Raw genomic sequence first — 27411 nt, 5'->3', positions numbered from 1 at the left:
AAAAGAAAAAAAAAAACATTTACCTCTATAATGCTGGAATTCATTTTAGAACCCCTGCGAGGATTGTCAGATTACTTTGATTCACAAATGACAAAAGGTACAAACACTCAGCAATTTCCTCAGTAATCTTTAAGGTACTATTTATAAGCACTTTATCTATTGCTATAAAGCAATCATGAGGTGTATATGTAGAAAGATTAAATATCAAATATGTTACATTTTTATGTTTTATAGTAATCTTTAAATTGAGAATTTTCTTCATATCATAATAATTCCTAGATTTGAAGCAAAACAACTCCATTTTGATTTTTGTGCCCATTCTAACTTTCAGATTAAATTCTAAACATCAATCATGATTATTGCTGACATTTTTGTATCAATGAGACTCTGAGATTTTATGCAAAGCCCTGAAAACTTCACTCAGGGTACCATTAAATTAGGCAAGGCTGGTTTTCCTCCGTGTTTACTAACTGAAGCACATAGTCTCTGATCTAGAAGTACATGCCTGGCTAGGCAGTCATGCCCAGTTTCACAATTTGTCATTCCTTTCAATGCCTTTCTTTTAATCCCAACGAAATACTCTGTTAATTTCACATGAATATCCTTTACCTGGGAAAGTGGAAGAAAAATGATAACACTTGTTTAAAATTAATTTCTTACTTTTCCCTCAGTGCAGTGCATCTAAAGAAGCAAAACTTACTGAATTAAGTTTAATGATGTAATGAATTCTTCCTTTCCTACAATACTGTGGTTTAATTCACTAGTGCACTTTAAGCTTTTTGCCTTTAGCATCTGATGGGTCATTAGTCTGTATGTAATCCAGCAGCTGGACTCCTCAGAGTCTAAACTCCATCAGCAAGCACCAAATCAGTAGTTTCTGAAATATAACTCGTAGGTCAAGTGCCCTGAAAAAGAGTGCCTTGGGCATCCCAGATGGAGAATTGGGCATGACAAGCAACAAACCAGGACAGAATTTGATGCCCGTGCTCACTAAAGATTTCATTCATTCTAATTCACTAAACAACCGTTCTCCAAATAATTTGACTTCTACTTGTGAAGTTTCTAGCCAGTAGATCATGCAAAGAAATTGGTTACTATGTGCCAATAGGCTTACCATACACATCATCAAGTTGAACATATTCTAATCATGTTTTGCCCCAAGAAACTTTGCCTAATATCATAAAACTATCACTATCAGTCATCCTAGACCAAAACAGGCTAATTACTGTACATCTTCACCACATGTGAAATATGTTCTCTGCTGGGTCAAATAGTCCCTTTTCATTGAGAGCAATTCCTATTGTTGAAAAATAGAAAGACACCATTAACATTTCTTCTGAGTTTCATATAAGATTTGGAAAAAACATTTTCCACCCTATCTTTAGTAACTGGAATAGCTAACCTATCCAATCTACTGTAGTTCTGCTATAGTACTACATTTATTTATTCATTCAAATAGTGCTAGATACTGGAAATAGAGATAAAGTTTGCTGTCCCTGCCATCTACAGTTAAACAGGTCATTCTAGATAAGTGATGAAATAGTGTACTTTGGCCTGCATCATTGTCATCATCATCACCATCATCTTATGTGCTTAAAGAATTTAATATAAAGGGACTTCCCTGGTGGTCCAGTGGTAAAGAATCCACCTTCCAACGCAGGGGATGCGGGTTCGATCCCTGGTCAGGGAACTAAAATCCCACATGCTGTGGGGCAACTAAGCCCACGCGCCACAACTACTGAACTGGCACGCCTCAATGCAAGAGGCCACATGCCTCAAACTACAGAGCCCACGTACTCTGAACCCTGCACGCCACAACTACAGATCCCACATGCCCTGGAGCCCACAAGCCACAACTAGAGAGAAGCCCATGTGCCACAACGAAAGATCCCGCACGCCTCAACAAAGACCCTGTGTGCCGCAACTAAGACCTGATGTAGCCAAAAAAAATAAAATAAATAAATATTTTTTTTTAACTCTAAAGAAAACTTTTAAAAAAAGAATTTAACATAAAACACACAAGACTGGACACTAGATATAACTGAGTCCTGACATTATGTATGGAGAAATAGAAAAGAAATCCACCACCGCCCTGCCCTTTTATGTTGTCTCACTCCATGGAGACAGAAGAAAGACTAGACCCAATAGTCCAATTAAATCACTTTATTTAGAAACTGAAAAGCCAGCATCTAAAATTGCTGGTTGTCCATGGCCCCTATGAGCAGATAGAGAAGCAGTAAAGGCCACAGCAGCATGAAAGATGTAAAGAACTTATATTCTTGGAAAGAAGGTAACTGTGACAGGATGAGAAGGAAGGAGAGAGAAAAACAGGGAGTCTGAAAGAGAAGTGAGTAGAGATAGAAGCAGGAGGGCAGAGGAAGCAAGGAAGGAAGAACAAAAGGAGAAGAGAAAGAGTGGGTGGGAGGAAGAACAAGTGAGAAGAGCATTAAACTAGGGCACATATGCTCACACCCATGAAATTAACATATTGAAAATCATCCAGTGATTCCCTATAGAGACAAGAAGGGGCTGGATCAAGCTGCAGGGCCTCATATATGAGAAAGCCAAGGGACCCATTGTGGTAGACAGCCTCTCAAACGGCCCCTGCCTCCTGATGTTCACATCCTTGTGTAATTCTCTCCCACTGAGAGGGGGCTGGACCTAGTAACTCACTTCTAACCAACAAAACACAGTAAAAGTGATGGACTGTCACTTCCAAGATTAAGCTCTGGCTTCCACCTTGCTTGTGCTTTCTTGCTTTCTCTCCCCTGCTCACTTTGAGGGAAGTCAGCTGCCATATTGTGAGCTGCCCAGTGGAAAGAGCCATGTGATAAGGAACTGAGGAAGGCCTCCAGCCAAGAGCTAGTGAGAAAATCAAGCCCTCAGTTCAATAGCTCCCCAGAAACTGAATCTTGCCAACAACTACCCAAGTGAGCTTAGAAACTAATCCTCCCTCAACTGAGCCTTTAGATGAGACCACAATCCTGGCCAACACCTTGACTGTAGTTCTGAAAGGTCTTTGAGACAGAAGTACTTAAGCAACCCTCAGATCCCTGACCCACAGAAATTGTGAGTAATAAATTTGTTTAAAGCTGCTATTTTTTAGAATAATTTGTTACATATCAATGGATAGCTAAAATACATTTAATATGAATTTGACCACTTTGTCCAAGATTAACTCTAGATTAGTAGGTGGATCACTGAGGCGGCCCTAATAGACTTAATAACAGAATTATGAAGCTCCAACCTGTGATAAACCTAAGAACGTGGTTTGAATTAATCAGCAAATCTTATTCATATTTCACACAGATACCTACGTTTGAACACCAGCTATAGATCTGGTACTTACTACCTGTGAGATAACAGTCAAGTCATTTAACCTCTTTAAGACACAGTCTTCACATGTGGGAAATGGAGCTAATCATTATCCCTGCCTGTCATGCCTGCCATGAGATTGACTTAAGGTCATGTAATAGAAAATACTTTGGAAATTAAGAAGTAGTAGTCATCCGGGAAGTATTTAGGAGACTGCCGCAGCCCCACTCATGGGATTTCTCTAGGCTAATAACATCTTAAATATTTGCAATTCCTTAAAACGCATTTCCTCTTTTTTTATGAGGTAAAAAATAATGTCTCTACACTTCTTAACTTTTGCCACAACCGAAAATATCTTAAGTTTTCATTCTATTTTTCCAAATATAAGGCTTTATTCTATCAATGTGCGTCTTAAAACTAGTCATTTCTCATATATTGGAGATTTGGTCAAATAATTCTAAGATTTTTCTTTATTTTAAAACTGTAAGTCTTAGGTGAGTTTCCCTAGAAACAGAGACTGGGATAGGAATTCTTGTTCAAGTGATTTTTTTGGAGGAGTGTCTGAAGGAGAGGGAAGAAAGAAGGCAAGAACACCAGTCAAGAACGTGGGCTCAGCTGGAGACCAGCTTCAGCTGATGCGCAGAGAAAGTCTGGAGCACAAATCACACCACAGCATTCGGTGCACCTTGAGGCCAAGAGGCTGGCCTTTGCAAGCTTCCCCCATTCCTGACAGTCACTGGCCAGGGGCAATTCTCCAGAGGAGGCAGCTGTAAGTTTACCAGCCACACTCAAAGCAGCTGCGGGGAGCAAGCACCAGTCACTGAAGGCGATCTAGGCAGGGTACCAACAGCATCCACTACAGCATTATATAGCATGCTTTCTCACAGTATTTCATCATCATTTCTGCAAATGGGTCTTGATATGCTAACAGTTTCAGCATTTGATCACTTTTACACCAGCTGTGTTAAATGAGACAGCAGAAAGAGTGGCAATGTAGAAAAATAAAGATTTGTCTCTAATCAGAGTTGTAAAACTTAGTTCAAGTCAGATAACAAAATAAAAAGGGTCACTGGGAGACTTTTTTTCTACTAAAATATAGCCATTATGAAATATATATGAGAGATACTTAAGCAAGGCTGAGGCCAGGAAGGCACCTGGGAAGAAATGGTTCCTCAACATGCCTGAGAGAGAGAAGGGTCCAGAAAGATGAATGAGAGGAGAAGGGGGAAAATGGGAAGGAACTGAGAACTCAGGTCCCTGAGAGAAGCAAAGGCAAAGAAGTCCAAGCCAGTGCCCAAGAAGAGAGGAGAGGGGAGTGGGTGTGGAGGGAAGGGTAGGAATGATGATTTCAAAGACGAGAATATATCTAAACAGTTTAGAGTCATAGGCATGTCCTAACTACCTCTCCTGACAAAGCACAACTCTGGTTTTCCTGTCAAACTTCTCTCTGTTTCTCGAATCTGACATGGCCCACTTTTTTCCTTGTAAATTGTTTACATTTGAAAAGCTCAATCATGAAACAGAAGATGGTAAAACTTCTGTTTATCCAGAGGTTATTACTCACACTTCAGCTGAAGCTTCCTGAAATATTATTGCTTTTGGTTGCATTTTTGGGGGATATTTGTCAGAAAATGTATTTTGACATCAGTTGCCTAGAAGAAATTCTGAAAGTTCAGAATGCATGAGAGGTTTTACAGAGGAACTCACACAGGAAAGTGGAATCGGGTTTATATACTATAGAGGACTCCCAGCCTTCCCTCTGCTAGCATGGATGTATGATCATTGCCAACCTTCATTTTCATTTCTGACGTTAATTAATTTTGGCTTTTTTAGTATATCTGGAAAAAGATTGGAGATTCTCCTGAATAAAACACTACAGTGGTAATACTATTTCAACAAGAATTCAGTCTCTTTCCATCATTCTCAAACATAGGTTACCACTTTTTTAAACTATTTCAGCGAGGGAATGTTTATATATGATAAAACTAAAATGTAAACGTGGGTTTAAGGTGATTGCCCAGCTTGCTTTATATAACAAAATATCTGCTGGTTTTCAAACTTATATTGAAACAGTATGTTAGTTCTGTTCTGACAGTATATAAAGATACTGGCTTTCCGAGACACATAAGCAAAGTCTTTTTTATGAGCTCATAAAGGCTAGACTTAGGAATATTTAAGTAGTGGGTAATTCATAGAATGATATCTTTAGTCATTCAGCTAACATAGAGGGCAACCACAATTTATTCTTCTTAGATCTCTTCCTCTCATTTTTTATACTCTTAGGAAGTAAAAGGTATTTAGAAAAGACCTAAATACATTTTTTTTTTTTTACTATTATTGAACTATCAAAGATGTGCTCTCTTGTGGGACTCCCTTCACTTCCTCACTCTGTGTATGTTAACCCACTTCAGAGATGATGGTGAAATGAACCCAAAATGCCAACTTACTATTTGCATTATAAATGGAGGCACAAAAGGATATTTTAAAACATTTGGTTGATCTGGCGTATCAAAGATTTCTTTCTAAGCTACTTCAGTGACTGCATTGAAGTAAACTGAAAGCAATAGCTTACAAGTGGCACACACACATACACAAAAAAAGTCATAAAAAAAAAAAAACCCAGCTTATTTCCATGGAAATCTTCAGTTTACTCTCCGAACCCCTACTTCTGAATTACTTCCCTTTCTTAGGCTCTTCTCTAGTCACAGGACTCAACAAGGAAGAAATGTGGAATTTTCTCAATTCAAGTTTAAACTAGTTCTCACTGGAGTGCAATCCACTTTCCTGGCCTTGTCAAATCTGCACTCAAACCTCCAGGAAATAGCCCAACTCCCATTTATTTATTCTATTGAGCTGATTACCAATACTGACGCTTTCTCTCTATTCATGCGTTTTGCAAGGTCTGCCATTTTCTGCTGCTTCATAAAGTACCCAACAAAATCACAAGTCATTAGAGTGTCTACCTGAGAGTCAATATAAGTGGGGATAATGAAATTTAAACAAGAAGTTACCATGTCTTAACAATCGCTATAGCTTTCTTCACTTCCCCTTTGACCTTCATAGACCTGTGGTTTTATTTTCTGTTTTCAAAATGGAGGCCAGGGCCTTCCTAAGAATCATGGGACAGTTGAAATGGGCCGTAGACAAGTGGCGTTTCAGTTTTACTAAATAACCACTGAACATGGTGGAGTCTTCCACAGATTCCTGCAAACAGCCAGTTGGAGCCCTTGGGAAGAGGCAAAGGTTACCGTATGGTATGGCAGTGCCTATGGAAGGAACTGGACTTCTCCTTCATAGCATTATCTCAGGGGAGTTGAGAGGTAAGGGAGGAGGACTCGTCATAGGTTCAGAGGATTGAGAAATGTAAAATGTTCACAGAATATGAAATCTTATTATCAGAACATGAGGGAGAAGGCAAAGTACTCTGGTCACCAAATTCTTAGAAGTAAAATACACACCATTACACCTTATTGTACAGACCATTATTTGTCTGTACAATAAGGTATCTCTAAAGTGAAAAGTTAAGCTAATATGTGGCCATTTCCAAGTATCATTTTATCTATGACCTCTTTAGAGAAGATAGCCTATCTGCGTCTACTTTCATAGTGTTAGAGTACTTAGACTAAATTAGTATAATATCTGACATATGTCCACCTACAATATCAAGCTCTCACAAAAGTATCCCAAACTTCGCTTTTTTTTCATACTTTAACATACTTTATACTGATAGAAAAAAAATTCATATGGAAACAGGTATCAGTCTCTCTATTCTGATTTTTGTTTAAAGTTGCAAAGCTTCCTGAATCTTTGGAGATTCTTACAAACTGGCCCCCGATCTTCTGAGCATCCACTCCTCCACACACCCCAGCTACCACCCAAAACAAAACAAAACAAAAAATAACAAATATCACCATAGATTCAGTAAAATAACATTAAGATTAAATTTTGGATAATGCTGATGAAGGGAGATTGCTGGCATTGCCATTTAACAATATGGAGCTTATTAGAGCAGAGGTACATCTGTCTCTAATTAAATTAAAGAATATTATACGTAATCTTTTCAGCTTCACAGCAAAACATTTCTTTAGGGTGGTTAGATACTTGATTTGGGTTTAAAAAGCTACTGCCTATTCTTGAACTGTAATGCAAAATTTGCCTCCTAGCTAAGCCTAGAATATTTACAGTTATATGTCAATTTATTTCAGTATTGTTTTTAACAAATCAGACCTTTGGAAAGATATCCATGTGTATCACACCTAGCTAAAGTCAAGCCACAATATGAGCTTCAACTGTGAATTCTGAATGCACTTATTCATTGTCAGTCAATCAATTTGCCAAACTTTCCAAAGTGCAAGTTCATAAAAATCATAGAAATTGGTATTTTCTTGGGGCTGCATAAAGCTTCAAAGTATATTTGGCAATGACTCACTCTAGAGGAAAACTTTAGTAATATTCTATTATTGCCACATGTTCCTGTGCCTGTATTAGAAACACCTCAGTATCTTTCCTTCTCTGCCACCACCTCATACTTACTTCCTCCAGAATTCTGAGACTCAAAGCCATGTTATAATGACCTCTGCCGTATCTCACTAAGACTTCTTTCCAATGTGGCCACTAAGTCTTCCTGAAAACACACCTCCCTTAGAGTCTCCATCTAAACTGCTCAGGGGAAGTCTGCTTGACAGGAATAAGGAAACAAACAAAAATGTATAATAAGGCAAAGAGAGCAGAACAACACTGTTCTAGTCTCAACCACAGTTGGCATTTCTGTGAATCGTCCATCTCACTGAGTTTGTAAACCGTGTTGAATACCAGACTTCCTGCTGGTCCTAAAGAAATAATTATTACAGAGAATAATAATAGACTTTATCAACACTATTAAGATGTATTTGGTTAAACAGTTCAATTGACTTTGGTGATGAAAGGAAAAAAAAAGAATAAAAGTCACTGACATTTTTAAAAGCAAATAACAAGAAGCACAAAGGTAAATCTTTGACTTGTCAGGGAAATGAGGTTTCCTAGGAATCATCTCTGTATTGTTAGGATATGAAAATAAAAAATATAAAAAGTTACCTCAAACTGGCATTTTATTTTATCTCTTCACTGCCATAAGACTGAGGCATAACACAAGAACTTATGTTTAAAAAGAAATTAGAATCTTCATCTTCCTTTTGAGAAGAATATCCAACTTCCTAGTCAGTATAATTTGAAAGTTTACTTAGTATAATTTCTTAAGATTCCATATAAATCAGAAGTCAAAATGTCACTTATAAATCTTTATATAACAACCTTGTTTAGCGCATACAGAGCTATTGGAAAATAACTATGAAATTTTATGCGTTTAAACATGAAAACAAAAAAATTTCTTTTCACAGAAAAAGATCTACTCCTGCCCATCCCTCTACCCAGGAAAGAAACACATGTTATGTATGAAGACATTTAATTGGACAAACACCGACAAGCGCTAAATCCTATGAAATACAACAAGATCAGTCAGATTCTTAATGAGAAACATTTTATTGTTCATTTCTAACACTGTCTGAAATAATCCTGGATTTCATTTAATCTCTGCCATGGTACTAACAATTTCAGAAAGCAATAAAATCTAGGACAGTCCATGTTTCAAGAACTGCTGTCTGATAAAAATGACAACCCCTCCCCCACGTCAGGTTCGGATACACCAGAGCGGGTCTTCCTGTTATTCCGATGCATGCCTTTCTTCCCATATTAACAATAAAAGTTTAGTGCGCTATCTGACTGCAGAAGTTCCTTCCTGAGCACAAGGGCGTCTTATCTGTTAAGAAATTCTGACCCCAGGTAGATAGTTGTTTATGTCAAAAAGCATCTCTCTTAGGCAGATAACTGAGTGTTTTAAGAACTCAGATAAAGGAGCAAGTTGTCTGTGCAAATATACAAAACACTGTGAAGATAAGATGGCTTTTTTTCTGAAAAGACTTATGCATTTCTACATATACCCCTATCATATGTCCATGTTCTAAAGCTCTCCAACAATTGCCCACCCCACCTAATCTCTATAAGGTTTGCTTCTGCTCAATTTCCATGATCTAGTCAAGAAGGACTAAAAGGCAGATCACTATTCTCTAAACACTTCTAGCTTTACCCACCTTTCACACAGGGACCATGTGAAGAAAGAAGGATACAAACTAGGTAGTTTATCTTTCCTCTCTCCCCGCTCCTCAGCGGGGGCTGACAGTTAGTTTACACTGCTGCCCTACCCAAAATCAGCTTGCTGTCTGTGCCAACTCCCCACCACTCTGTTCCTGCTCCTGAAAAGAGGTCTACTGGGTATACTAACTCAGGTTCATACGTCAACACAATACCGATCTCCATCCCTCTGGGTAACTAAATATCATTTCCAAATTGAAATGTACAAGTTGCCAGATAAGACCTCAATCATCCAGTTGTTATTTTTTAAGCACTAAGTATATGCTGGGCATTCTGCTGAGATGATGAAAATAAATAAGAGAGTTGTTACCTCTGGGTGCTCATAGTTCGATATAGTCAGCAAACGTAACAGTGTGGTAAATGTGGCCATAGGGATATGTACAGGATGTACTGGGCAAACATAGAGGAAAAGTCAAGGTCACACAGCTTTATGGAAGGCAACAGGAGTAAGGGCAATTGTAAACACCAAATAATATAAGAATCCTGAGGTCTGCACTGTGCTAATGGGCTAACATTTTGTTTTACTCATGTGGTGAATGCTCAGGATCCATCTCAGATAATATACTGTCCTCGAGCACTATCAATTCTACCTACTAAATCTGCTTCTCACCTGTCCTCTTTTCTCCAAACCCACTGCCCCAGGCCCTCATCATCTACGTGTCATAGTCCATCACTATTCCCTAGATACTTCAAATTGGTCTCCTGGCTTCCATGCTATTAGTACATTGAGCTTGTGAAAATGCAAATCCCTAGCCCACCCACTGGATTGGGGTAAGGGCCTGAGAAAGACATCCTATAGAAGTGACTCCTGACCTCGTGTAGAAATAGGAAGTGAGAAAGAGGGTGGGAAGGGCATTCCAGAGAAGGCCCAGCCTGAGCAAAATTATGCAGTTGGGACAAAGTGTGGTGTGAGCACGAAAAATCTCAAGTTCTAGCATTTGCATAAGGATAGACTCTGATCTGAATGATCTCAAGCCAGTGGAAGAGATATTTTTAGTCGAGTGAATATTGTGAGAACATTTAGTCAGCCTTCCTAAAGCAGCAACTTCCTTTTTTGAGAATGAGACCAGTCCTAACTTCAGAATTTCTCTTCCAATCTCAAAGACTCCTCCAGAGTATGTTCTTCACCTCCTTTATAATCCAACATTCCTGGAGACTTTTTTCCATCCATTCACCAGACTTAATTGGCTCACAGAATTCTTCATGACTATTTTGATATTATTCCCAATTATTACCTTGTCTCCTCCACAATACTGTGGAGGCAGGAGTCTTGAATGGTGTTCCTTTCTCTTCCCCCTTTCAGAACATTTTAGAGCTCTATAAATGCTGTAAATCTGTCATCTGACTTAGCAGTCCCAAACAGAAGCAGACAAATATTTTTTCTTTTTTACTTGTTTCTCAGGCAATGCTTTCAGACAGAGATATCAGCAAAGAAATTCACAAGTGGAGTTGAAGTATCCAAGGTCATTAGATATGAAATAGTAATACAACTGGCTACCACTTGAGAATACCTACCATGGATCAGGTGTCTTGCACCCCCTGCCTCATTTAATCTTCAAAATAACTTCATAGCATCAGTGTTATTACCCCTATTTTATAGGTGAGAAAACTGAAGCTCAGGGAGATCAATTTGCCACGTTTTTCAGCATTCAATAAACAAATATTCACAGGCAAACTCAATTTGCAAGGCATTGTGCATATGAAAGGAATATGATGCTTAGTTAAGATAAAACATGTTCCTTACCCACATGAAGCTTATAGTCCGTTAAGAAATCTGGCACTAAACAAACATCCACGCAAATGAGTGTGTAATTGTGCATTGGGGAGCTTTTAACCTTGTTAGGAAAGTTAAAGTCTAACTGCAGAAGAGAGCCAAAGTGGTAGCATTTAACCAGGGGAAGAAAAGAGGAAAGATTTTTTTCTGGTGTAATAGGGCAGAGCCAGGATTTAAACCTACATCCATATGACTTAAAAGTTTATGATTCAAATAGTTTTAAATCTATGGATTCAAAGTAATATAATTTTAAAACACACACATAGGGCCTTCCCTGCTGGTGCAGTGGTTAAGAATCCACCTGCCAATGCAGGGGACGCGGGTTCGATCCCTGGTCCAGGAACATCCCACATGCCACGAGCAACTAAGCCCGTGCACCACAACTACTGCTCTAGAGCCCTCGAGCCACAACTACTGAGCCCGCGAGCCACAACGACTGAAGCCCACGCGCCTAGAGACGGTGCTCCGCAACACAAGAAGCCACGGCAATGAGAAGCCCGCGCACCGCAACTAAGAGTAGCCCCCGCTCGCCACAACTAGAGAAAGCTCGCACACAGCAACGAAGATCCAACGCAGCCAAAAATAAATAATTAATTAATTTTAAAAAACACACACACATAGCTCTCATTGGTCACCTCTGAACAATGCTAGAAAATAAGCTGAAATCTAGTATGTAAAGGGTTAAATCCAGTATTTATCCTGAGTCTCACATACAAATAATTATGAACTATAATTCCTCAGAGTAATCAAATAGGGGAAGTTTCTCTTAATAGAAATATTTTAAGCTACTGGGTTTAAAGGAATTATATTAATAGAATTAACATATTGTCACCTATAATAAATTAAGAGATCCAGGCAATAATCAATAATGGCTACTAATATCACGAAAAGGGAGGCAATGAGACATTGTTTGCCTCCTAATAAGAATATACTACACATCTATGAAGTAAAGTTGCCCAAAAAAAAAAAAAAAGTGAATCTAATCATGCCTTAAAGTACCAATTTACAGGAAATAGAAGAAACTGAGAAACATGTCAAAAGATATCACAGAAATTTAATCATTAAAATCAAAAAATTCACAGGAAAAGTGTCCCAGTTTCTTCACCAAATAGATGTTAAGGGGAAAAAAAGAATGAATGAAGGGAACCTGTAGATTAAAAGACATTTAAGAGACATATTCACCAATAGCTATCTGTGGACCTTATTAGGATCCACATTCAAATAAATTGTTTAAAAAAAAATATATGAGACATTGGAGATATCTGAACCCTGACTTGATATGGAATAATATTCAGGAATTTTTGGTTAAAATTTTAGGTGTGTTAATAATACTGCAATTGCCTTTTTAATAAAAAGAGTCCTTAACTTTTAGAGGTACATTTGGAAATACGAATGAAATTACTTAAGGATTTGCTTCGAAACAATCTTATTAAAACAAGATTAAGTAAAGAAATAGATGACACAAGATTGGCCATAAATTGATTGTTGAGTCGATAGGAACATGGAGATTCATTATACTCTTCACTATATTTTTATATATATTTGAGACTTATATAAAATTCAATAATAAATTTGATCTAATTTATGAATTTAATAATAAGTTTTAAAACTTTAAGAAAAGTCATTTCTCTTTCCCTTGTTCCTCTCTGCCTACTTCTACAAGGGCTCTAGCTCCTTTTGTAAGTCAAGAGCTCTCTTTTAAAGGCTCAGTAGAAAAACAACCATCCAAAGATTTCCTCCACCAGAGAAAGGGGTCATCTGAGCTGTGGGGCTACTTTTGCTTTAATTATCATCCTCTCTCTTTCTGGATGAGATAGTTCTCAACTAAAATGTAGTTCAGCCAACTCTGAAATATGCTAGGAGAAGACATACATTTTTCAGACCTGACCTTAGGCAGCCTAAAAAGTGCACACCCTTCAAAAATATTTAGATTACACCCTGTCACACCTCTTCCTCATTTTTCAACTTCACTTTTTACCATCCTGCATTTTGACATCATGGACGTTTACAGTTATCAGCAAGGACACAGCCTTTCTCGATGGTTACTGTACATTTACTTAGTGTTTATATAGAAAAGTCCAGAGTCAATGGCATGCAAGCTCAAATGGGGTCTTAGAGATCTTGGGGTCCAAGCCCCTCATTTCCAGGAGGCAGTAAGTTAGGCTCTGAACAGTGATGGGACCTGCCCAAAACACATACTGAAGAGAAGTGCCAGATCTGAGCACCCTAAATGGACAAACACAGCTTTCCTCTCCAATTCTGTACATCCAAGAACAGAGGATCACTCAGAACTATAATTTCATGATTCATTTTAGCCAATGTGTCCCCAAAACGTACAATCCTCAGCAACCTAGTTGACTCCCTTAAGGCCACCTCTTCTTCCTGGCCTGGAGTGATGGCATTGATAATAAACAACGGCAGGTCCCTGCTAGAGCAGAAGAGCTCAGAGGCTTGAAGGTGCTTCTGAGCCCCAAATAGATCGCTCTGTGAGCAGTGTAGAGTGGACCATGCCTTCTCCTGGCCTGGAAGATGCCATGTGTGCTTTGAGCCTACAATATCGAATGCTTCTTTTCTCTTCACTCTCTTTTAATCCTTGCATAGATTTCTTGACTTTGTTTCTAGTTTCGAAAAGCCTCGTGTAAAAAAAAATTACCAGGGCACATTTTAAACCCTCTCTTCCTCTCACTTGACACTAAACAGATACAAAGATGAATAAAATTAACATCCTTAATCGATGCTCTGGCATCGGTCATCCCTGAGCTGAAGCAATTGCCTAAGTGACAGCTGAAAATAATAAAATTTCTTCTGTGCTAATTTCTTACAAATGCATAAAAATGCTCCTATCCCATTCTATAAGTTTTATAGATTTCCAAGAAAATCATACCCAAGAATAATAAGTGAACTGCCCAAGGTCTCAGATGTGGTAAAGACATTGCCAAGAGCTAGGCCTCTGTCTAACTGACCCCAAACCCACTCCTTGCACGCAGCAGGAGTACCATCTGAGTGTCTTGTAGAGCCCAGAGGAGGACCGATCTCCCCAGGAAGGGACTTTCAGGACCTTGGGGCCGTCTGTCCTTTAATTCCTCTTCATTCCTTCAGGGAAAAGGCCCAAATAAGTCCTGTGCTTTGTAGAGAGGGCTGTAAACGGCTGTGGGAGAACAGACTCAGAGTAAACCTGATATTGGGTGTGTGTAAATGTTCATGACTCTGCTGTTTAGTGTACATGAGTCACCAGAATACGGTGAGGCTCCAACATAAACCATGTCCTCAGACCTCACCCTCAGTCCCTGCCACAAGCTTATTCACACATGGCACCCTAAACTCCCAAATCATCCGTGAGTCAGAGCTCATTACGTGGAACACTTCAGACTTGCTATCCTAATGTTTGGCCATTATTTTTTTAACTGAACCCATGAAAGGAACATGGGGAAGGAGGGGGCCAAGCTGTTACTTATGCAGTAGAGGATGTGAAGCAGGACCAAAGGCACCAAGGCAAAAACATTCCGAGTTTAGCTTTCCCTATAGGAGGTCAAAGGCTCTGGAGCCAGACTTCCAAGTTCTGAGTTCCAGGCTCAGCTCTGCCCCTTAGCGTATGTGTGATCTTGGGCATGTTACCCCCACCTCATTTCCTCATCAGTAAAATGGAAGTAAAATAGCATTTACCTTATAGGGCTTACTCTCATTAAAATAGTAACACCGAGAATGTATATATAAATAAGTACGACTATTATTTTGCCTTCAGAATATCTTCGCTTTAAACCATCTGTGTCATTGATATATGAACTACAAAGTTTAACCCATTAACTCACTGCAACAAAGATGATCGTGAAACTGAATTCAAATAGCTTTGTTAATTACAAGCCTGTTCAGTATTTGATATTTGGAGTTGGAGGACAAAATAAGTTGGAAACTAGTAACCAATATAAACCTCAACGCTATCTTTAGGGAGTTTAAAATTATATCTTTAATCACTGATCTTTTCATGTGATTCTATCTCAGAACTATGTCTAGGTGTCTTTAACTTTTCTGTTCATGAGCTTATTTATCTTCTTGCTGAAGTTCAAAATCTAATTTCTAACACAGGTTACTTACTGTAATAAACTCTACAAGCTTTAAAATGACAGGTTGAAAGATACAATTTTTTAGAGTTATGAATTAATAGCCATATATGTCAAAGACTTTGAAAGTGCCAACTTTTTCATATTTATAGATATATTATTGAAATGATAAAAAATGAACTGCGGAAAGAGGAAAGAACTGAGAACCACATATAATGAATCAAACATACTTAACAAGACATGTACAGACACTTTGGTGTGCATCTCTTTTATTACGTTACATTAATCAAATACTGCTAAAGACATCCATCTGAGCAAAGTGTCACAATGATATTCTATAAAAACATTCTTTTGAAAAGAGTTCGGCCTGATAGCCGTATCAACTATATTGTCTTAAGTGATTGTCAGACCCACATTTCTTAGAAATTGAGACAATTTATGTTCATGCCTCTTGAGGTACCCTCTCCCTCCACCCACTTCCTCCCACCCAACCCCCACTGAAGCTAGCTTTTTAAAAGAAAATAATTTAATTGGAAAAAATGCACAAATTCTGATAAGGATTCATAAAAACCTGCGTGTAAATGAGTTAAATTTTTCTTTTGAAAGCATGATATCAATTCCTCTAGTTTTTAAGTTTTCACAAATTAAAATAGAAAATTCTGTTTATTTAGCAAAATAATTTACCTGACCTCAAGGGGATTTTTTCCTAATGGAACACAGAACTGATGGTTGTACATGGTTATGATAAGCTAGCTTTTCATTTTCATGCTGATAAACCACCAAAGTATCGCGATTTTTATACTTAGTTGTTCATAACGTGTGTTTGGATTTCCCTGGTTAAATTCTAGTTAAATTCTAGTCCTAATTTATGGAAAACTAAATCTATCACTTAATGTTCTATTTAATACTGAGATGAATGTGCATAATAGCAAACAGATGAGGAAGATGAGTAATATCTCAGTATCTGTAGCCATCAGACTATGCAAAAACCATAGTATATTATTAAGTCCTTTCTGTTACAGTCAGATGTTTCAAAAATAATAATGGTATATTAAAAAACATAACTTCTCCAATCTTTAGCCCATGTAATTCAACTTATATATTCAGATATGTTTATAGTTCTCTATACCTATGTTTTGGTTTTGTCCTTTCTAAATTAAACTGGATCTTCAAACAATTTAGGTGCCGGATTAATTTTTATCTTGAAAAAAGAATCTTCAAAGAACTTCCAAGAAATTAAAACGCATATCTTAATTACTATGCAACTGAACAAGCAGAATCTAAAAACTGGAACCAAACAGCTGAATGTGAGACTGATTTTAATATTTTCATTTTAAAGACAACCTATATACAAAATCGATTGCAAGTAGAAAGAGGATAAAGGTGTCCACAAATTGTTTAGTCAACTATATTGAAAAAAACCATTTTGGAAAAGGACAAGTTAGGCCAGTGACATTTTTGCTTTCATATAGTTTCAATTTCCTTTTTCAGTTTGAGAATAAAGTTTTTACTACTTATATTACCTCTCTGCCCCGCAAAAACCCCACCTAACAAAGAAGCAAGTAATTTTTCAGTTTGATACTATATAGCTAGAAACCTCTCTTATAAAAGTACAGTAAGGGCATGTAGAAAAGAAATCTGAAATATGGACATGATGATTTTTAAGACTGTATTGAGGCCACCTATAAAACCTGGTACTTGGACTACAAGACACCTATGCAAGTTCTTTTTCGTCTATAGTCTTTCATATTCAGAGTGACCAGACCCATTACTGCTGTCACTCTGACACAAACCTAATAAATTTTCTCTTTGTATGACTAGTCTCTATTAACCTTGATCTGCTAGATGATTCTTACTCATATTTAAATGTATAATAACCTGGCTTAAAACAAAATCACTCTCATCATTTTGCCCAGTAGGCCAAGCCCCAAAATCAGAGCAAGTTCTCCCTTCAGATATTACATTGAAAAGCTAGACTTATTTTACTCTAATCAGATTTCCAACTTTTTAAAAGCTTATCGTATAATTACATATGTGTTCTAGATGTCACAACATGATTTTATATGATACTATTTAAACTGAAAGTGAACTTTATCAAGAACATTTACTAGTTTTCTTTAAATATTCTGGAAAAGCATAGAGGGTTTGAATTCAAGTAAATATAAAGGGTATTTATGAGTTGCATCTTAACCAGTGTAAAGTACGTATCTGGCTATTGAGTCCCATGACAATAATCTACTCATCTATGTTATATAAAGGATTAATAAAAGGCATAATTTAAGCATTTTTCTCTAACCCTGACCATACCAGCTAGGAAATGGAGACTGAGTTGATAGGTGGCTTATTTAGGGTTGAGGTGGTGGTGAGTAGGCAGAGACCAGATCAAATGAAATCCAGGCCTTACCACCTCCTAAACTGTGTTCTTTGGAGCCTGTGGGACTGCTGCCTGAGAGAAGTCAGGGGATTCTCCTTAATAATGACTTATTAGAACCAGTCAGTCAAGGCTCAGAGAGGCTCATCTAAAAGTAAGTTTGAAAGAGCCCCACACGTTTGGCCCAAAGGAGCCCTCAAAGCGCAGGGAAAGCTCAAAGCCAGGCAGACATTGTGTGGGCCATTTCCTAAGAAGTTCTTTTCCAAGCGTTTGCATGTAACGATCACAAGAAAATTGTAAAAGCCAAGTAACACTTGTTGCATGTTTGAGTCTGCCCTTGTTTTTTGGGGTTTTTTTTTTTTCTAACAAGATGACAAAAAGAAAAGGCACCAAGAAGAATTAATTTAAAACAGAAATCATCAACTAGCTGCTTGTGGCCTGAAATCAGGCCACTGGTTTTGTTTCACTCACACAAAGGTTTAAATCTTTTAAATTAGTTTCAATGCTTTAAAAATGGGATATTTTTCCACAAAATTCCAGATTTCTGGCTTCTCTCAAGAATTTAGGAAATCTGGCCACCCTGGACCCAAATTCTAGCAATTGGCTATGGCCACATACTGTCCAGCCCACCTCTCAGTATGTTCAGTTGTTACTCTCTTGGAGCTTGTATGCATTTTTATGCTTTAAGCACTGGTCTAAATGTTTTGCGGGATCCTTAGAGAAGTGGTCTAGTCTCGATTTTGCACAGGCTCCTGGCTCAGCTTTTCTTGCTTCAACAGCAAAAGCTCTCCATGAATTTGGGGAAAGCTCATGAAAGAGAGAGAAGTAGGTTGTAACAGGGAAGCAAAATCTGGCTTTCAGTAATTCGTGCTTCTTTTCTAATGAGCTGAGCTGCCATTCCTCTCTCCATCCCAATTTTCTAGTGCAGAGGCTGCAACTAAGAAGGCTGGTTTGATTCCAAAACAGCAATGACTTTCTCAACGGGCACCATCTCTCCCAGCAGGAGTAGCAGGCAGGTAAAGTAACCTGCCAATTCTCAATGCCTTTCTAGAGCCTCTCCCGGGAGGACCTAAGGGTAAAATAAGCAACAATTGGGGAGAAATTCTATTCAGAAAGAGATTCCCTGGTTGCGTTCTTCCCCTTTTTCTCTGTTTGCATCCTTATAGTCCCCCATGACTTTCCTACTCACCCAGGGTTTTGAAACAGAGCAAACACTCACAATTGGAAGGTGATTTCAAGTCATTACCTGCCTGCCACACTAATTACAAGCCATTATCTGCCAGCAGCATGCAGTTTTGTACAGTTAGTGAGACACAGGGAGGGTCTACTTAACTAGAAGGATGATTTTTCTCAGACTAAGGAATGTCAGCATTGGCAGCCCTGGGCCTCCCGGTGTTACGTAATGTCCAGCTGGCACTCATTCTGGAAGGATCATCCTTGAAGATGTACACACACGCATCTTGTGTGGAAAAGGCCAGAGGGATATCCATAGTTTTCTGTCATTCATCACTCTTTGCCTCAAATTTCACATTGTTATATATTAAGGGGAAAAAACCCACAAATCCCATTTTGCAGTTTTTCCTACCATAATGACTCTTTGAAAACATACAAAATACAGAGCGAATACAACTCTATCTCTTTAAAAGTTCATCTTATAGTAAATCTGGTTTTTAGATTGCCATCTATTATTACCTATCAATAGGATAAAGTCCCATTACAATCCTAATTTCCACTTGCAGAATGGGAACTGCTAATGTCTGTAAATTATGCACGTCTTTATTAAATGAAGGTCCATCACAAATTGTCATTTCTAATCCATACTGTGTATAAATTGTGACACAATGGATAATTAAAAATTATAATGCTTTCCAGTTACTTTTTAAATTATAGAGCCCAGTTCTTCTGCTTTCATTTTTAAGTTTAATTTTATTTTATTGTTCTCCAATCTGAGCATAAGGAACACAGGAATTTAACTGACATAGTTAAAGCCCCATTATTTTCCCCTTCTGTATCTTGGCAATGAAAACAAGACATACCAGGTACACCACACATTATATTTTGCCTGAACTTTGAGGATAATTTACAGGATTTTCCAAAACGACACTTCCTTTTTATTCAGCAGCTTGAACATAAATACGGAACACTCTTCTGACTGCAAATATAGCAATTACACCAAGTTATGCTTTGACACTGTTACCACAGGCAAGTGGACAAAGAGCCCCGACAGTCAAAATATCTAAGCAAGTTAACAAGCTCCCTTTACTCTCTACAGAGCAGGAGAAGAAAGGGAATCCAACCCCTGAGAGATGTTAAAATGAAGGAGAAAAAAGGCTGTTGGTGTTTGTTAAAGAAAATGGTGTCAGTGTCTTGGGCTGATCAAGGTGTAGAATCTGAGGCCCTGACAGATGCCCAGGCCTACATTTGACAGGAAGCCTTTTTCCAGGTCAGATCTGCTTGATGATTTCAACTAATGAATGACTCCAGCCTGCAAGCCTTTGCGCTGGAACTACACCTTGCTTTCATGGTTTGGTCATACTGGTCTGCCCTCCCTCTCACCTCCCATCTTTCCCATCCTTTGCAAGACTGCATTTTGCCTCCTCCTTTTTCAGCTCTGTTTTATAAAATATCACCACATTTACCACACAAAAGACACTGAAACTAATTAAGTAAACTCCAAAGAAGTATTACAAATCATTTTGCTTTAGCCAGAAATATCAGATTTAATTAGGGGATCGGTGTTGATGAGGTACAAAAACAAAAGCTATCTCCTGTTTGAAAAGGTTCAGGCCCTATAGAGACCCAGTTTTCCCACTATGACACAAATAATAATTGAGCATTTCTTAAAAAAAAAAAAAAAAAAAAAGGACAGGCATGAAAAGAGTTTTCTCTTAGAGACAAAAGCTTTCAACTAAGGTTTGTTTTCTCTTTTTGCCAGGTGATTTAAAAAAAAAAACACATCATCTACAAAGAAATAGCTATAACCTACATTGATATTACCATGACACAGAATACAAAGTGGTTCTAACAAGCACAGTTTCTGCAAGTGATTAATCAAAATCTATTTAGTTAGTCATCTTCAATGATTATCAACCGACTTGCTTAACAGTACAACAAAAATAGTTTGTTTTTCCCCAGGTTACTCGCAAGATAACAGTTTTTATTCAGCATATAAAACAAAACGTTCAAGTTTAAAGTTAACATAGCAGTTAAAATATCTGAATTTTAGAGTGACAGATTTCTTGTTCATAAGGAAAGTGGAAGAAAAACTTCGGATTTTACTTGGCCTCACTTCAAGCACAGCATTGTGGACTAAAGTAAGCCTTGTTTCTATCATTCACTAGGGAAAGAAATGTGTTACTTTGATATATTGGCAATAAATAATATAGGATGGGGTAATTATTTTTTAATCAATCTTTATCATGAATTAGTTGCCAATCTCTGACACAGAGATAAGTTGGATCTTAAAAGAAGGTGTTATTCTTTTCAAAGAAAGATAGTTTACTTCCATCAATATATTTATTGGATTAGAAGTTGCAAATGCAATGCCATTTTTAAATTTTCACATCACAGACTTAACGACAGCCAGACTTCTTATGACAGTGGAAATTCACGTCATTCTCATGTTAATTCTTACTCTTACACACAGGCACACACAAAGACACACAGAAAGAAAAAAGGAAAACAGATACCTACTGGTTTCCACATGATAAAAAGTGGATCTCTTTTGCTTCTAACTGGTATTTATGGTTTCAAGCAGCGCTGAATAATAGTTTTATTATATGTCGTTGTTAAAAAATTTTCCTGTTTTTATCCAACAAATGCACATAACTTTATATGATGGAATAGCCTTAAAGCAAGTCTGAAACAGTCATACAAGTTACCAAAAAGGCCAATGCAATATTTCCCAAGTTTAAGTACACATCCCTTTCTTTAGCTCTTAAAATGTTGAAAGGAAAATAATTTTCTACGTTGGCATTTAAATGGTATCGTTCCGTGTGAAAAGAGTTACTGAGACATTTGTTGGAAGTCCACAAAAATAATTTGGACATATTTTGAACTTATTTTATCTGACTCCTCGACATTTAATTTGGTGTGAAAAACGGCAATGGTAGAAAACAGATGTTATGGGGCCAAGTATACAGCAGAGGTCAAAACAAACATAAAACACCGCTTCCAGTTCTAAAAGAGGGGGAAAAAAAATGATTCCTCCAGCAACAGGTTCTATGTTAAACCTGCTTTTTTATTGTTCTGCTTGGGATATCTGTGGACTGCACAATGCAATGCTGTCTGCCGTGGAGCAATACCTCTCAGCACTGGTAATTTAAGACTTTCTTCTCTGTAATACACTGAACCATCATAACCTGTCTCTTCCCATTTAGTTTAACCTACAACCACCACATACTGATCTGGCTGTGTGTGGCTTTTTCTATTGCCATTTATTACTCTGCTCGACTCCTGAAATTCTGTTTGCAATTTAAGGCCACAAATTAGAAGCGTAAGTCATCTGTTTCCTATAATCCCCCTGTCAGGACTGGAATCGCATTTGGAGCTCAGCGCTGAGTCTGGGCCTGGGCCCTTACAGACTTTCTGATTGGCTGGCCTCTCTAAAAGCTGCAGCGGAATAAATAAAATGCTCTGGAAAATAGAGCTTTTCACCAAAAAAAAAAAAAGATGAAAGAAAAGAAACTAGGTTTCAAATATTTTCTTCTCCCTTACATAATTATCAAATCAATTGTTACAATGGTTGAGTTCTCCCCCCAATGTACAGCAGAGCAGAATATTACTTCTTTAAGGACAAAATGCTAAGTATTTAAGATTCCATGTGGGCGAAAAGTGTTATCCTGCTTCAATCAGCTATGTATTTTTGCTGCATATGGAATATCTTTTAGAAGTCCATATTTTGTAAGAAATATGTTTCTTACAAAACACATTTTTTATTTGCAGATGTAGTAATTAGCAGGGTATATGTAATAGTGTCATAGATGTTTAGCTAAGCCCAAAATCTATGAAGTCCTAATCCACTCATTCTACCAGGCTTTCCCTTTTAAAATATTCTGGCAAATTTCACTTAGTACCCCTGGATTTTATAGAAAAGTTTCAAGAAATCAAATATGAAACCAATTTCTTTTTAAAAGACATTCATCTTTTGAATAACATAAGAATTTCAAAAATTTGAGAATATGACTGTTTCTTCTTTCCTTTTTCCCTCAGTTCATTTTAATAAATTTCATACTATCCATGCTGTGGCTTTAGACACTTTTAGCATTCCATATTTTTAAATATTTCCATTTTCTTTCCATTATACTTCAAGTGTACAACATATCAGATTACATATTAAAGACAGCAAGATACATAATATAAGCAGAGAGAAATACAGAATAGTCACATCTAAAACATAATCTGAGTTCTCGGTATAATTGTGAACTGCCATTGGGCTTTTAAAAAATCATTAGTTAACAGGAATAAAATCTAACAGACTGATTCATGTTTATTAATATATTATACTAGCTATACCTGAGCTAAAAGGTTGAAAATAAATGGATCAATATTAGCTGAATGCCCCAAAAGCAGAGTCTGTATTTCAAAAGACATCAAAGTTCAATGGGGAAAATTATATATGTGATGCGTGGTAAATTTTAGCCAAAAATAAAAATAGTGATTTTTAGAGGCAAATGATTTTAAGAATAACAAAAGAATTTAAAGAAAAGCAAAAGAACCATAATATTAATCATTTTAAAGGTACATGATTATTTACAATACCACTTCTGGAAATGTTTTGTGCTTCTGTAACTTAAATTTGGTTTCCTTTTTTTTTACATCAATATTTGCAGGCTGTTAGTCTATAGTGTGGCCTGTGATCTCTGGTTATTTAAAAGAAACAAAGGAGGAAAACTAGCCAAGATGTTGAGGTTTCAAAAAAAAAAAAAAAAAAAACACAAACAAATAGCTACTGTACATGCGCACGCTGATTATTTTCTAGATTTTTTTTTCAACTATACTTTCTGTGTTGCAGATTTATTTAATAAACAAATGCATCTTCTGGGCCCATAATACACAAATGCATGCTACTGTTAATTCATTTACAGAATGTGCAGTGATGGCCCCTGAGCAAAAGAGCAATCTTGTTATAATGAATGTGTACTATTCTTAATAAGCACACTGTAGCAACGACCCGCACTGCACACAAAAGCACACCCAAACCATTTCGTTTGTTCCCAGAGCTCGGACACCAGCACCACTATTAAATAGCTGTGCGCTGGGAGAGCAATCCAGTATTGGCATGCAAATGAGCGCACGAAGAGGCCAGATGCTGCTCTTTAGAAAGGAAAAGTGCCTCAGCTCAAATTTGGGGGGAGAGAGAACCTGTGAATGTTACAGGCAGAGCAGCTTCGAGATTGTGCTCCATTATATTCCTCACAGGGGTGGAAATGCCTGCCCGTGGGATGAACCTAGGAAGGATGAATAGAACAGAACTTTTTGCAAACACGTGAGCATTCAATTGCTCCATATTTCCACAGGTCCGCTAGAGATTGCCCACCACGTTTTTGGGTTTCTTTTTTGTTTTTGTTTTTGTTCTAATTTGTTTGTTTGGGTTTTTTTCTTCTTCTTTTCAGGTCCCGAATGATGCCTCTTGTATTTAAAACTTGAGCAACTTCATCTCCGTTTTGTAAGTTGAAGGTTATCATAATTCATAGGTGTTCAATGATTCTCCAAAGTTTTTCCATTTCAAATAAAATATTAGGTTATTGAAAAGAAAATGGATTTTTTTTTCTAAACTAGCTCACCATGCGTGCTATGCGTCGTGTTTGGTGAGCTTTCATAAGTTGTGGCGGGCTTATGACCCATTTAGTCTCTCTACTTTTATCCTATCACAACATTTGACTGCCTTAAGGAGAGAGTAGGAGGGTAAGCCAGTACTCAAGAGACTGAAACTGGTCTTGCAACAACTTTGGAAGACTGTGTTCCAGCCAGAATCAGGGCATTGTTTTTCCTCTTGGATCATTTTTCATTTTCTTTTCTTCTCAATGTTTAGGGAGTCATTGATTTATTTGATTTCTTGAAGATAGTTGGAGATGATAGGGATTGAAGTCACGGGCATGTGTTTTGAGAAAAGGACTAATGAAAAAGAAGCAGGAACACCCCTGCTTAGTAAAATTCACAAGGGGAGATAACAGGATTCATGCGACATAGCTAATTAAAATATATGTGTCATACGTCCCCTTTAAAATAATGGCATTTGGGGACAGGACCCTCCTCTACCCTCATTATTTATCAAGTAATAATAGAATTTACTATATATCTTATTCCTATATACATTTTTCGAATACCTACTATAGGCTGGATACTGCACAAAGCTCTAAGAAGAGTTGTATGTCATAGGAAATAAAAAGGCTCATGGTAGTGGTCAAATCTACACATTAAACCTCCTGATAATGGATTATTAATTATAAACCCCCCAATAAATACATCTTCTATGCAGTAATTCTAACTTTAGTAAAAATAGAAATGGATATAAATATATCTGGTGGAATTGTGCCAATTTTTTTTTTCTTAGCTGATCACAGCAGTGTCTCTAAATTTCTGAGTAGCCCTTTCCCATCAGTCAACTGTTCCATAAAACTTATCCATAGATTCAGTAAATATTTACTGAGTACCATATTAGTTTCCTAGAGCTATCTACATAACAAAGGATCACAAATTGAGTCGCTTAAAACAGAAACTCATTCTCTCAGTTCTGCAGGTTAGAAATCCAAAATCAGGATGTTGGCAGGGCTGCATTCCCTCTGAAACCTCTAAAGCGGCATCCTTCATTGTCTCTTCCAGCTCCTGATAGCCACAGGCATTCCTTGGCATGTGGCAGCACAACTCCAATCTCTCCTTCTGTCTTCACATGGCCGTTTTCCCTCTGTGTCTGTGACTCTTCTCCTCTTTTTATAGACACCAGTCATATTGGATTGGGCCCACCCTAACTCAGTAGGACTTCACTGTATCCTGATTATATCTGTAAAGACCATATTTCCGGATAAAGTAACCCTCAGAGGTATGGGGGGTTAGGACTTCAACATATTTTGGAGGGACACAATTCACCCATTACAAGCTCTTACTAAGTACCAGGCACTTGCACTTGGAAATTTTATCACTTTATCATGGAAAAACCCTATGAAATCTGTTGTGGAATTCACTATAAAAATGCTGTTGGAGATATTCTTACTTCGTAATAGAGAGTCTTCGCTATAAGAACTCAGGAGATAATGTTCCCAGGACTCAGTATGAGAAATTGTTGAGTTTTTTTTCCAATTGTCTTTTTGACATTTTAGATGTTATTAGTCTCGTAACTGGTCTTATTTCTCTCTTTGAATTGGCTGTTAGCAAGTTCAAAATCAAATTTGGACTCACCACAAATAAGTATATAATAACCTTGTAAGTGTATTTTATATAGTGAACTCTACCCAGTTCTTTATTTTTCTACATTTTATTTTTTGCGATTTCCATGTTTTTTATCTTATCAATGCATTATTGGAAATGGCATTAAATGACTAATTCTGGAGCAAAGCAAGCTACAAGTAAACAATTGTTTAAATTAATTAGGATAAACCCAAAATAATTAGATTTCCCTAAAACAAAAAAAAATTTTAATTAAATATATTGTGAAAAAGAATACATTCCAAATACTAATTTGTTGGTTCTCAGTGAGTGAGAATAATCAAATATGATAACATAACATAGAACATTTATAAGCTAAGTTGAATCCTCATGAAATATTAAAGCTTGAGGGACATTTCTGAAGCAACGAAGTTTATGAAAACTTCTGTATGCCTTATAATGAATAAAAAAGAGAAAATCAAGGGATTAGCATGATCACTTGCTTCAGATACCTGAAAGCTATCAAATAGCAGATGGAATAGACATTGTATTCTCATAGAGTCAAGATTAGTATCAATTGGTATAGAATATTTCAAGAAGGAGTGAGAAGAACTAGTAACCCAACATGACCAGCACTGGGAAACAATGTCCCATTCTCAACTCTTCATGAGTCAGGGATCTGAAATAATGGATCCCATCATGTTAAAAGAAGTTGCCTCAGAGAACTATACTTCTTTCCATCCAACTCCTAAATGCTAAGATGAATGATTCTATAGATGGCTTATTTTTAATAAAAAATACTGCCATTAGTTTATTATAATTGAACCCATTTAAACAGTTCCAAAATTTACAATAATTTCACATTTAGAAAAAAGTTGGACGTAACGGTTCTATCTAGGCACCAGCTGCACAGCAGAACTTCCTTTCTGAAATCTTAGTGAATAACACAGCTACAAAACCTAGAATTTGGATAAGCAGGCCAAATTTCATCTTACTAATTTCAAAAAATAAACAACTGAAACTTAGCAAGAGAAAATTATTTGTCCAATGACATGCAGCAAGCCTATAGCATAACCAGAATTACAAGTTACCAGTCCTGAGACTGTGCTTGGAGATGTAGCCATACTACTTCCCAAAGAATCGGAAAATTATGACAACCATTTACCCAACTACTCAATTCAAGCCATATGTGGCTTCTCCTTATGCAATCTCCAGACACCTAGTTTTGAATCCAATCACTAAAAGGCATACAGTGACCCTGTGGCTCTTTGGGTGACAACTGTGAATGTGGTTCCCAAGTGTCATAACTTTCAGACCACATACATACACCTTAGGCATTGGCA

At 37.3% G+C, this 27411-nt stretch overlaps 1 long non-coding RNA gene across 11 annotated transcripts in view; it reads right to left on the bottom strand.

Moving 5' to 3' along the window:
* The window catches only part of LOC309662423, a 153393-nt gene continuing 125982 nt past the window's right edge, over window positions 1-27411 (bottom strand). For all 11 annotated transcript variants that reach the window (XR_014264649.1, XR_014264650.1, XR_014264651.1 and 8 more), the window contains one exon: window positions 1-27411. This exon is cut by the window's right edge and continues 17675 nt beyond it. This is a non-coding gene — a long non-coding RNA (uncharacterized lncRNA).

The sequence above is a fragment of the Balaenoptera physalus genome (genome assembly GCF_965194825.1).
Source record: "Balaenoptera physalus genome assembly, chromosome: 6".
NCBI lineage: Eukaryota > Metazoa > Chordata > Mammalia > Artiodactyla > Balaenopteridae > Balaenoptera > Balaenoptera physalus.
The sequence above is the reverse complement of the archived record's forward strand: the minus strand, read 5'-3'. Positions and strand labels throughout refer to the sequence as shown.